Source organism: Eptatretus burgeri, chromosome 17, assembly GCF_056783735.1.
Source record: "Eptatretus burgeri isolate ZD-2024b chromosome 17, Ebu_testis_v1, whole genome shotgun sequence".
Classification (NCBI taxonomy): Eukaryota; Metazoa; Chordata; class Myxini; order Myxiniformes; family Myxinidae; genus Eptatretus; species Eptatretus burgeri.
Genome location: NC_140977.1, coordinates 54,726,504 through 54,740,310, shown reverse-complemented (window position 1 = coordinate 54,740,310; position 13,807 = coordinate 54,726,504).

The window sequence follows — 13,807 nt, the reverse complement described above, 5'->3', positions numbered from 1 at the left end:
CCAACGAGCGGTTGCTGAGAGAGACTCGGATGAGATTTGTTACCTGCATAATCCGTGAGCGTCAGTTGCGGCTGTATGGACATGTGGCTCGTTTTCCTGACTCTGATCCTGCTCACCAGATTCTCTCAGCGAGGGAGTCTCATGAGTGGAGGAGGCCAGTGGGCCGACCACGTGCCTCATGGTTGCAATAGGTTGACCATCATCTCAAGGAGATGGGGATGGGCCTGGCATCTGCCTGGGGGATGGCCAGACGGAGGCCCCTGGAGTACCGGCGGAAAGTGGACGCAGCGACGCGCTGTTCTGGCACATGCTCCCATACCTGACCTGACCTGACCTGGAGGCTAATTAACTTGGTATGTTATTTTGCAGGTGATTGGTTACACTTGAGCTAATTTACAATTGCTATTATAAGGCAGGTGGACACTTATCCAACCAAGATGTTCTAGTTTTGTATTTTTACATTAATTTTCTGAAATTTGTCGAATTTGTGTTTCACTTGGAAGTTGTGGGTTACGATGTGTAATCAAGCTGTTCGGGTTCGGTGGGAAATGGTGGGAAAAGTTTGATTTGATGCAATTTAATTCCAGGCTGTAAGGCAAGAAGAGGTGAAAATTTTGAGAGGGGGTGTACAATTTCTATCGGCACTGTATTTACTGGAACACTGTCGAACACAAATCGCCTTTTTTATCACGTTCTGAGACCTTCCATTTGGCAGTACCGTACTTGGACAAAATACGATTCCATTTTACATCATCACGACCAACCAAATTTGCCGCTCACAGACCTCACCCATGTCCTTTATTCTCAAGCCTGCACAGAGTAAGGTGTTCTATGAACTCTCTAGTTTATTTATTTTTATTTGCCACAGAGACTCATCAAAGAGCAAGGTAGACCTCACAATGGTGTAATTGTTGTTCTGTTTCAACATTGTTTGTCACACGAGCAATTTTGCTCTTTTTGGGAGTTTTCATGTCAGAATAAAACTATTTAAGCACGATTGATCATAGCTAGACTGTGCTATAACATCCTTTGACCTCAGACTTCGTCCTGATGCACCGTGTGATGATGTCATGCTCATAGGTTGATAAACTTTTTCACATAGTTTATGCATCACATAAAAGGTTTCGTCAAACTTGCGACATTTTCACCAGGTGGCAGCACAGACAAGTCGATCAGCAGATACATTTCCACCAGGGGGCAGCACAGACAAGTCGATCAGCAGATACATTTCCACCAGGGGGCAGCACAGACAAGTCGATCAGCAGATACATTTCCACCAGGGGGCAGCACAGACAAGTCGATCAGCAGATACATTTCCACCAGGGGGCAGCGCAAAGGGAAGTGATTGCACGGAAACCTAGTTTTGCAGTCGAGAGGTAATCCACCCTGACGTCATCCTTCAAGCTCTACCGCAAAGGGGCATTAAGCGCACAGGGCCGCAGGGCGTCCATTCCTTCCGGCCTAGCATGTCCAGGCAGCCAATGCAAAGATGCTGCCGGAGGCATAGGTTTTAATTAGTGGATAAGCCCTGTTATTGGTGTGTGATGAAGCTGTTCGGGTTGGCCAGGAACAACCAGTTTGTGGAGCCTGTGGTTATAACCCCCCCTTGCTGCCACCCTTGACATTACAAAACTATTGGATAAATGTATCGTATTCATGATAATAAAATACTCGCTGAGGAATCATCTCCGTTATGATCGAGTACCAAACTGTGACAGGTGCAACAATTTTGGGGAATTTTGTTTTTTCCTTGGTCTGGTGATTGTTAAAAGGATGATAAACAGACTTTCTCCAGACAAGGGTGACTCAGGCCCTCAGCCCCCTCCGGCATTCCTCTGGGCTCTCACAATTATTACAAAGGCCCGAGCCCAGCTTTGTCTGTCCAAGAGACGGGGGTAAAGCAAACATGCCAGGAAAAGCTGTCAATCTGATCTTGGCAATCTACAAACATTGAGATAAAGTGAAGTCGATTGATAAAAGCTCAAAAATTAAAAACACCCAAACAACTCCTGCAAACAAGCCAAGTCCACAAGTTCTGAGATTAGCATGTCGGCCGATAAACCGTACAACAGAGGAGAGTCAAAATAAAATCGAGTCTACCTTGCCTTAAACACAAAAGGAGGCATGCCAAGAAAGGCCATGGTACAAAGCATGCGACAGGAACCGTTCAGATAACCTTTGGGCCGAGTAGGGCCTGCATTCGGCCAAGCCTCTGAACCAGGCCTGACATTTGGCTGCTGCGGCAGCTCTGGCATGCTGGAATCAAATTTTATTCCACTGGTGCGACTCCAAGGAAAGCATTCCATACAAATGCTGTTTACTATGAAAATAAGTCATTTATTCCTGGTTTGAACTCACATACAGTTTGGCTTGCATTGGTGATGCGATTGGAGAGCAATTAATCTTGTAAATGTTTTCAAGTGTTTGTGCGTTTGTTTGTTACTCTTTCACGGCTGAACTGTAGCACCTCGAGGCCCCATATTCTGAGTGTAGGTACTTCATCATCAAGGCAATGTTTTAAGCCACCACAAGTTGGCCTTAACGTCCGTTCGTCACCAAAGGCCACCATAAAGTGTATATTTGGATGTGGCATCTGGCAGTGCTACCACTGGCCCACAGGGAAAAGGTAACCACCATGAGGTCAATAACTCCAAAGCTTTTCAATGTCCAACACGTTCTGAAACCACTGCCGGGAGAGGCTCACCAGATGGGCAGTGCCAGGTATCCCTGTCCACCTCCCCCTGGGCAGTGCCAGGTATCCCTCTCCCTCTCCACAACCCTAGGCAATGCCAGGATCCCTCTCCCTCTCCAATGCCCCCTGGCAGTGCCAGGTATCCTCCTCCCCCTCTACCACTCTGGGCAGCACCGGGTATTCCCCTCCCCCTGCCAGTGCCGGGTACTCCACCACCCCAGGTATCCCCCTCCCCCTTGCCCCCTGGCATTGCCGGGTACTTCCCTCCCTCTCCAATGCCCCTGGCAGAGCCGGGTATTCCCCATCCCCCTTCACCACCCTCGGCAGTTCCAGGTACCGCCTCTATTAATGAATAAGTAGGAGCAATATATATGCTTTGTCCAATTAATTTCCATTTGGATCGCTGTCTGCTTACTGGCCGCACACCTGTTGGTCCATATTTATTCGCTAATTGAAATAACTTGCATTCCACGGCCACTTTACATTGGTAGTTGTCAAGTAAACAATACAATATGGAATGGCACATAACAGGACTTTTTTTCCCCATCGACAAAGGATCAAGGGTTTAATTGACAATGGAGAGCAGTGTGTGGAGGAAGCAGACATTTGATGGGCATAGCAACAGGATCTAAGAGAAAAGGAAGGATGGAGGTGTATGGGAAGGGTTTGTAAAAGTAGAATGAGATTGTGCATAAAGGTAAGGGAGACATGATATGGCAGTGAGCTGCACACCTGAAGCACTGGAGAGAAGAGTGTGATTGGACAGACACGCGGAGGTGGTACCGGAGGCAGAGGAAAACGTGGACAAAGGAATGCAGGTGAGCAGACACATTGGAATGATTGCAAGCCTGCGGTTTCTGGTGCAACACAATAGTCCTGAATCGTTGGAGATGGGTGAAGGTTTGAAAGGGCAGGTGGTCCAAGACCAGATGATAGGTGTACGGTGAGAAAGCAGCGGGTCATGTGCTTCGGCCTCTTGGAAGGTGATGAGGCCGAGCAAGGACTTTGCCCGACAGTGAATGTGCAGCCAACTCATCTCAACTGGGCTTTCGTCGGTAATGTGCGGATGCTTGGCACATCTACCTCCAGAAGGACTTACGTATCAGGAATATTGTCTTGACATTTTATCCTTAGCAGTGTCCTCAAGCAATGCACGTGGAAGTAGTTCAACTTCCTTGCGTGTCTATTGTACGCTGTCGATGTTTCCCAAGCATACGGCAGAGTTGTTGGCCTAGTCGCCAACACCTCTTGTAGATTTGAGACATTGACTGTGATGATCAGCTCAACAGATGGTTCAAATATGGATTCCTAATTCAAGCACAGAACCAGCAGTCTGCGTGGGCGGCACAAGAAAAGGATGAGAAGACACGCCATCAGTGTTTTGGGCCTTACCCTTTGTCGAAGCTAACGTTTATGGTCCTCTTTTTCCTCGACAAAGGGTAAAGCCTGAAACGTCAGCACTTTATCATCTTTTATGGCAGATGAATCAACCTTTCTTCTTGTTTACAATCAACATTTGGTTTCCTTGGTGTCGGTTGGTGCATAACCACCATCTTCTTGGTGCTGATTGTTAGGCCGAAGATGTTACAGGTCGAGGAGAAAGTGGTCCATGCTCCGCTGCATGCCAGACTGGAAATGAACATTCAATGCACAGTCATCAGGTCAAAAGGAAGTGGGAACAGTTACCTCTTCCACCTTCGTTTTAGCGTGTAGGCTTCTCAGGTTCAAAAGTTTGCTGTCGGTGCAGTATCTTAAGCAGATCCCGTCATTGGAGTCACGAAAGGCGTCTGTTAGCAGAGCAAAGAACATCATGGATAACAGGGTTTGGGCCGGTACACAGCCTTCCTTGTCTCCATTGGTGATTGGAAAAGGATTGGAAGACAAACCATCATCCTTCACGCAACTAAGCATACCATCACGAAACTGCTGAAACGTGACGACTTTCTCTGGGCAGCCAAGCTTTTTCATGATCTTCCAGCCGCCCTCTCTGCTGATGGCGTCAAATGCTTTTGTCTGACATTTCTTTCGAGTTGGCGAGCTGCAAGTACCATGTTAACTATTCCTCGGCCTTTCCTGAAGCCACACTGCTGAATTGGCAAGAACACCTGGTCGATGTGCTGCACTAAACAATTTGGCAGAATCTGCTCCTCGTGTACCTGAACTGCAGCCCCGTAGCTGTCCACACAGCTCTTGCCAAGCTGTCTTCTCATCCAGGAGAATCAACATCTTTGCTCAACCGCATGGTCTACCAGAATGGGCTAAAGCTGAGGGAGCCGGATGTAGCTTACTTCTCGGGGGTACGGATGCAGGTGATACCGCCTACTGTTATCATGCTAACAAATATAACCGTAGCCATAGCCCGACCTGACTCAATGGTTGATACTACCAGGAGCCTGAAGGAATAAATTTTTTCCTGAGGTTTATCTTCTATCGGAATGGATAGAAGTGCAGGAAAGAGACATTTGAACAGTGAGTGGGACAGTCAGGCAACGAGTGAGGTAGCTATCCTGGACAGTGATGCAACCAATGAGATGGTGAGCTGGACAATGTAGGACTTCATGATGCATTTGTTAATAACATGAATGAATAGGGGAGGGGGGTGGGATAACATGAATGGGGAGGGATATTAATGAGGAGATATGACTGATGACGAGCAATACATGAATGAGTGTGGGGGGGGATTTAATGAATGGAGGGGTCAAAATATATATATATATATATTTTAATATATATATATATATATATATATATATATATGAAATTGGGTGATATCATGAAGGGGGGGGATATGAAGGTGGGGGAGCAATATTTTGAATGAGGAAGAGGGAGCAATATCATGAATGAGGAGGGAGGAATATCATGAATGAGGAGGAGGGAGCAATATCATGAATGAGGAGGAGGGAGCAATATCATGAATGAGGAGGAGGGAGAAATATCATAAGAACGAGTGTCAATAAAATGAATGTGAGGATATCAAGAATGAAGGGGTAACATCATGAATGGGGGCAATACTTTCACCTCAAGCACGAACACGAGCCCAAGCAAATGAATAAATATCCTTTTTAACCAAATTGGAAAGATTCCTCCAACACCACAAAGTATTTTTACCTTCGCAAACTTTGTTGCAAAGGTTATGTTTTGATCAGTGTGTATTTATTTATTTATTTGTGAATATGTGTGTTTGTTTGTTTGTTTGTTATTCGCATAACTCCAAAAGTTTTGAACTGAATCGCAGCAAATTTGGTGGGATGATTGGTTATTATCCGAGGACCATTTGATTAGATTTTGGGAGCGATCGGGTCAAAGGTCAAGGTCAAGGTCAAGGTCATGAAAAGGTCAAAATCGTCTTTTTACCATAGCGCGGTCAATTTGTATCCAATTTGCATGCAACTAATGCCAAAATGTTCAGAATTCAATGCCCCATCTTGTGATATGTGACATGACACAATGACGTCATAACCCTTATTAGCGGTTGGGAGTCAAAGGTCAGGGGGGGTCACGACATTGCAAAATGTGCGGTTTTAGTCATAACACGGTCAATTCTTATCCGATTTGCATGAAACCAACACCAAAATGTTGATTGTTCTGTTCCCCACACTCTAATACCAATTACAAAATGAAGAGTACAAAGGTCAAGGTCGAGGTCATGAAAAGATCAAAATCATCATTTTGCCATAGTGCGGTCGATTTTTATCCGATTTGCATGCAACCAATGCCAAAATGTTGTGAATTAAATGCTCAATCTTGTGATATACGATATGACACTGGAAATTTAATGTTTTTAAGCCATTATAACACATATGAGATGGCAGATGTGGTATGGGATTAAATACCCTCACAATCAACGGTTTCTGGGGGGGGGGGGCAAAATGTAGCGTTGGCGAAGGTATGCGCTCTACTGAGTGCCCGTTCTAGTTACTCCATAAGACCATGATGTCCGAGGATGATGTTTCATGTTTGAACATGAGGGCAGGGAACATGTTGGGGGAGGAGGGGGGGTGGAGGGAGAGACGTTTTTCATCCTCTGTATCATTCAACCAGTGCAAGGATGGGTTTGGATAGAAGATCCAAGTTAATCTTGCCTCCTGGGTCCTTATTTGGGTTTGCTGTCTCAGAATAACCATGCTCGAGAAATCGCAGAAAGTTTGCGGATCGGTTTATTTAAAACTCTCAGCCCCGAAATGACAGTTTGCTTTGCCAGGAAAAACACACAAACACGGCGTGCTTTCCCTTTTTGGGGAGAACAGGGCAAAACTGGCGGGAATTCGTGTTTCATCATCACAGACCGATATAGGTCACGCAAGGGTCAAAGGATCAATGCTCGACTGTGCGCAGACATTCAATCAAGAAGCGGGGCCAAGCTTAAGCCTTGGTCTACCAAAGGGCAGATCAGAGTTAAGCCCCAGCCAATCAAAGGCCAGAGCAGTCAACAGGGTTCACCTGGAGCCAACAATGCACAGCATGTGCTAACATCAACTCTAGATCCTGTGGTTGAGCCAAAATCCCTGGCGGAAGTCAAGCGAGTGGGTACCGCAGGAAGTTGAGAGTGGTAATTTGAAAGGATCAGGCAGAAAGTTGCTGAGTAATGTGGGAATGCCACCTGCGCAGGTGTCGGGCATTGGTGGTGCGGTCAAGGCTCTCGAGATCTGTTGGGGGGGTGGGAGAATCACGTGGGGGTGTGCACGGTTTTGTGCGAGCAGTGATTGCATGAATGAAGTACGAACACAACCGGATGTAGAAAGAATAATCAGTGTGGCACGAGATGTCATCTTGGTTGTTAAAATGCCATTCACGGGTCACAGGTCATCCCACAATCTGACCCTGTGTCATACAAATGGTGTCACGTGACGACATTCAATCTACGTTGAGCTACCAACCCAAACTCAAACCCGTTATTGTTATTTTTAATAACTATATAATATAACTTTAGCTTGTGCACAGACTCGAACAGGAAACATTAGCCCCGATCAGCCAGTTACTTGCTTGACACAGGGGATCCTCTGTTTGTGGTCCGAGATGGGTTGGGGTTCGAGACCGGATTGGAATCAAGGTTAGGGTTAGGGTTAGAGTTAGGGTTATAGGATGTGGTTGTGATTGTGGATGTGGTTATGATTGTGGTTATGATTGTGGATGTGGTTATGATTGTGGATGTGGTAATGGTTATGGTTGTGGTAATGGTAATGGTTGTAGTAATGATGATGGTTGTGGATGTGGTAATGCTAATGGTTGTGAATGTGGTAATGGGTGTTGTAATGGTTGTAGATGTGGTAATGGTAATGGTTGTAGATGTGGTAATGGTAATGGTTGTAGATGTGGTCATGATTATGATTATAATTTGGATTAGAATTTGAGTTTGGTGGAAATGTTACCAAGACCGATCAGATGGTCCAGTGGGATAAAAAGGGACAATTTGTGCATTTCCTGAAGTTCTGTCATGGAAAGCCAGCACTGTATATACAACCTTCGAATTGTCCACGAGGTCAGAATCCAGTGTTAATCTCAAATCCTTGAATTCCTTCCCTCCTTGATAACCTTCCCTCCAACTCAAGCACAACACTGTGTCACATGATTATGGTGGTGGAATTGCAATTTATAAGTGTATTTATATGTTTATGTATGTATATGTGTGTGGATATATATATAATATATATATATATATATATATATATATATATATATATATACGTGTGTGTGTGTGTGTGTGTGTGTGTGTGTGTGTGTGTGTGTGTGTGTGTGTGTGTGTGTGTGGTTATATGTATGTATGTGTATGTGTAGTGTATGTGTATGTGTATGTGTGTGTGTGTGTGTGTGTGTGTGTGTGTGTGTGTGTTTATATATATATATATATAATAAAAAAATGACCGTTTTTACAGCCATTTTTCCCTGCTGTGCAGGGGTTTGGCTTATTGTGAGGCAATGTTTTACGCCGGATGCCCTTCCTGACGCAACCCTGGTCGCCTCTTACGACACAGGGATATGGTACACCTATTCTAACCGGGGCATACACCGGGACCAGTACAACTGGCACTCATTTCGCCGACCTCGGAAGGATGACAGGCTGAGTCAACCCCCTGGTGTTAATTCAGCAGCCAACGGGGCTTGAACTCAGGACACTGGGATCTCAAGCTGCCACCCTAACCACTAAGCCAACACCAGGCTTCATATATATATATATATATATATATATATAAATATAAATCCTGGTGTTGGTGCAGTGGTTAGGGCAGCGGCTTGGGATCCAAAAGGTCCTGAGTTCAAGCCCCGTTGGTCCACTGAATTAATACACCAGGGGGTTGACTCAGCCTGTCATCCTTCCGAGGTCGGCGAAATGAGTACCAGTATACTGTGCCGGTGTATACCCCGGTTAGAATAGGTGTACCATATCCCTGTGTCGTAAGAGGCGACCAGGGTTGCGTCAGGAAGGGCATCCGGCATAAAACATGTGCCAAATCACGATGCGGATCATAAGGATGATCCGCTGTGGCGACCCCTAACGGGAGCAGCCGAAAGAAGAAGATGAAATATATATATATATATATATATATATATATATATATATATATATATATATATATATATATATATATATATATATATATATGTGTGTGTGTGTGTGTATGTACATGTATATATGTGTGTGTGTGTGTGTGTGTGTGTATATATATGTATGTGTGTGTGTGTGTGTGTGTGTGTGTGTGTGTATATATGTATGTGTGTGTGTGTGTGTGTGTGTGTGTGTGTGTGTGTGTGTGTGTGTGTGTGTGTGTGTGTGTGTGTGTGTGTGTGTGTGTGTGTGTGTGTGTGTGTGTGTGTGCATCCATGTGAGTATGTGTTTGTGCACGCATGCACGATTTGCTTCCAAGGTCTTTTCTAAATCATGAGAGGTCTTATCCTGTCCAACTATTTAGTAAAGCCCCAGAACCTTGAGCATTCCATTTGAGCGTTTCTTCAAAAACCTGTTTACATGGAGCGAGCAAGTCCTTACTCCTGAAATTACCTTCAATATCCCTTCCTCCGTCCCTCCGTTAGTCAAGTCTGGAAACATTTCTCCTTTACATCTCTGCCGCTCCAACCTCCCAAAAGCATCCCACCGTCGCTTTCGTTGAACCTTCCTCTACTTTGTCACATCTCACATCAACACTTCTTGCTGCACCGCCTTCCATGCTCAAAATAAATATGGATGGAATGAGCTAATCATGAACATCCTGTTCAGGTTTGCATTAAGGAATGCCATTTAACTTTCTCATGTGCTGTTATCTGCCACCAAGGCCCGGCCTGGATGTTTCACCAAGAAGATCGTATCAACCCAGAAGACGCCACTCGGTAACGGGAATGCAAAGCATGGAATGATGCTAGTTGTGATCACACAAGGAAAACTTGAACCATAAAGGCTTTCCACACGGTGCGCACAGTCATGGGGACAGTTGCAAACATCAGGTTGCTGAAGCATGTTAACAAGTTGGTTGATGACACACAGGGAAAGCATTCCTTTAATGTGTGCACAGTGTCACCAATTGAGCTCGAGTACGTGTCTCATGGTGAGATACTCCAGCTTCCTGGAGGGTACTTTGCTTGAGATACTCCCACACGACGTACAAGAATACCTCCAGGTCCACCCACGGCCAACCACTGTGGCTCCCCAAGTGCACATCCCCTGTGTATCCCAAAATAACAACGAATTCACAGCAACATCTCCTGTGCATTTTACTTCTACGCAAACCAATCTTCCTGCAAAATCAAAGGAATTTTGTCAGGTCATGTAACATGCCTTGCCACCAAATCAGACGCCTTTGGGCCCTCCAGGCTGCTCCACTCACAAGGGTCCCCTCTCTGCCAATGATCCCTTAATCTAAACCTCTTGATTCTGTATCTCATCCTGCTGGTCCAAATCCCCTATATTTTAATGGGATCTCACATTTTCCCAAACATTTCGTCCATCAGTCCTGCAATGCTTGCACATCCCAGCGCTAATTACACAACTACATCCAAGTGGAGAATTTAACTGGAGAGCTGCGATTGAAGATCACTGATGGTTCCTGGCATGGCCGACTCACAATATTAGCAAGTTAGTAGCATTTGAAATTCTACCTTATCATGAAAACAAAACATATTTTTCCAAAAAGCAGGACACCACGGACACCAAGACTAAAAACACTTAATGCCTCCCACTGGGAACCATGATGATAAAAAAATTTAATCATGGAAAAATTAAGTCATAATTTTTTTTTTAATGGAAAAATTTAATAAATAAATAAATTTAAATTTTTTATATTAAATATTTGAAATTTAGAAAAGTTTAAAAAAAAAACTGAAAAGTGGAGAAAACAAATAATAATAATAATAATAATAATAATAATAATAATAATAATTGAGGAATTAAATAATTTGAAATTGAAAAAATAAATTGAAAATTGGAAAAATAGAAATATTTGAAAATTAAATAATTGAAAATTGGAAAAATTGGAAAATTGAAAAATTAAGCAATTAAAAAAAATGGAACAATGAAATAAATAAATGAATATTTTTAATTAAATATTTTAAATTTGGGACAAATTAAATAATTGAAAAGTGAAAAAAATTGAAAATAAATAAATAATGGAATAATTGAAGAATTAAATAATTTGAAATTGAAAATTGGAAAAATAGAAATATTTGAAAATTAAATAATTGAAAATTGGAAAAATTGGAAAATTGAAAAATTAAGCAATTAAAAAAAATGGAACAATGAAATAAATAAATGAATATTTTTAATTAAATATTTTAAATTTGGGACAAATTAAATAATTGAAAAGTGAAAAAAATTGAAAATAAATAAATAATGGAATAATTGAAGAATTAAATAATTTGAAATTGAAAATTGGAAAAATAGAAATATTTGAAAATTAAATAATTGAAAATTGGAAAAATTGGAAAATTGAAAAATTAAGCAATTAAAAAAAATGGAACAATGAAATAAATAAATGAATATTTTTAATTAAATATTTTAAATTTGGGACAAATTAAATAATTGAAAAGTGAAAAAAATTGAAAATAAATAAATAATGGAATAATTGAAGAATTAAATAATTTGAAATTGAAAATTGGAAAAATAGAAATATTTGAAAATTAAATAATTGAAAATTGGAAAATTGAAAAATTAAGCAATTAAAAAAAATAATGGAACAATGAAATAAATAAATAAATATTTTTAAATCAAATATTTTAAATTTGGGACAAATTAAATAATTGAAAAGTGAAAAAAAAATTGAAAATAAATAAATAATGGAATAATTGACTAATTAAATAATTTGAAATTGAAAAAATACATTGAAATTGGAAAAATAGAAATAATTGACAATTGAAAAAAATTGGAAAATTGAAAAATTAAGCAATTAAAAAAAATGGACCAATGAAATAAATAAATAAATGTTTTAATTAAATATTTTAAATTCGGAACAAATTAAACAATTGAAAAGCGGAAAAAAAAATTTGAAAAAAATAAATAATGGAATAATTGAAGAATTAAATAATTCGAAATTGAAAATTGGAAAAATAGAAATATTTGAAAATTAAATAATTGAAAATTGAAAAATTAAATATCTTCTTTTAATGGACCGTTTACGATTCTTGAGAACACCACGGACACCAAGACTAAACACTTAATACCACAGGAACCATAACGGGGGCGGGGAAGGGGGAGAGGGGTGGGGGAGACCAGTACATAATGGTTCACTCTCTTCATGGCATGCAACTTGCACCACAGGAGAGGACAGTCGGCTTTACGTCGCCACGTCCACTGGCCCAACCCGTAACACGAAGTGCGACAAGAATGACCTGCCGGTGGAATGTACAGCAGCAAACTTGAACATGTGAACACCGAACCTTGGACATTCTCACAATAAATCCAGACCCGAGGCTACAGCACTCGGGTCGAGGGAGGAAAAACATGTTCTTAAGTCTTCATCTCTAATTGTTTTCTCTTTGGCTTGTTGACCACTGATAAAAAATACTGACACAACCCCTGGGAAATGGCAACAACTTTTCCATGTTGCGACTTCCAGGCCAAAGGATATCCAGGAAAGAAGGAGGGAATAAAACAAGCCAATGTTCCATGGCACATGGGCAATGCAGGGCGTTAAACCATTCCCACAGTGCTTACAAATGCTTACACATGCCGTGGGAGGCCGCAAAGCCTGGGATTGATTTCCAAGCAAAGACACCCCACATACTTGCACACTACGGTTGAACCGTAATCACGGGCGTCATTTTAGTACAACGATGGGATAAAAGCGTCCGAATATCCGGCCGAAGAGTTTCTCGCATTCCAGGCGGGCCCGTCGCCCGACTCCAGTCGGAATGTTGCATCTCCGTCGTGGAAACATCTCGATGCCAATGTCCTCAAAATAAAATCCTCAACTAGTGCAGGCCTAATTGATCATTGCTCTTGGGCACTCGGAAGATGCCGAGGACACAGGATAGAGCAGTGTTCCGGTCGTTCTGTTCCTCCAGCTTCTCGGTTGCTCCGTGGGTGGGATGTGGGTTTTGACGGTTCACCTGCTTTAACTGCACTGAAAAGGTTTTTTGGGGTTTTTTTTTTAAAGGTAGAGATATTTCCAGGGTAGTATGCGAGCAGGTGATATGAAATATCCGCCAATCTGGTTGTTGTTTACGGCCTGTGCCACACGGCCAGAAAAATGGCGGGAGATTTGTTTGGGTGATGGCGAAGTAGCAAGAGATAACTGAGTCTGCCTGGCGTGTTCGGGTTAGAATTTGCCCCGACAATGCCCTGATAGCAGAGGGGAAGCATCACCACAGTCTGCCTGTGTCGGCTTGTTTCATTGGACACCGTCATGATCATTAACATAAAAACGTCACAGTGTTCACTCTCTGATGCAATATTAAAACCTTGACTGTATTTGGAACATTTCCTTTTATTTCCTATATGGGTCATGTAGGATTGACCACATCCGATTGTTAAGTGTGGGTGTGAATGAATATATGTTGTCTGTGTTGTTGCAACCCCCACTCTACTGCTCCCCACCTCCCCCCACCCCAAACCCCAAAGAAATAAACAATATATTCTAACGCTAGAACGGCACTCTTCAACGTCACGACGTCTACCGATATGCCTCCACC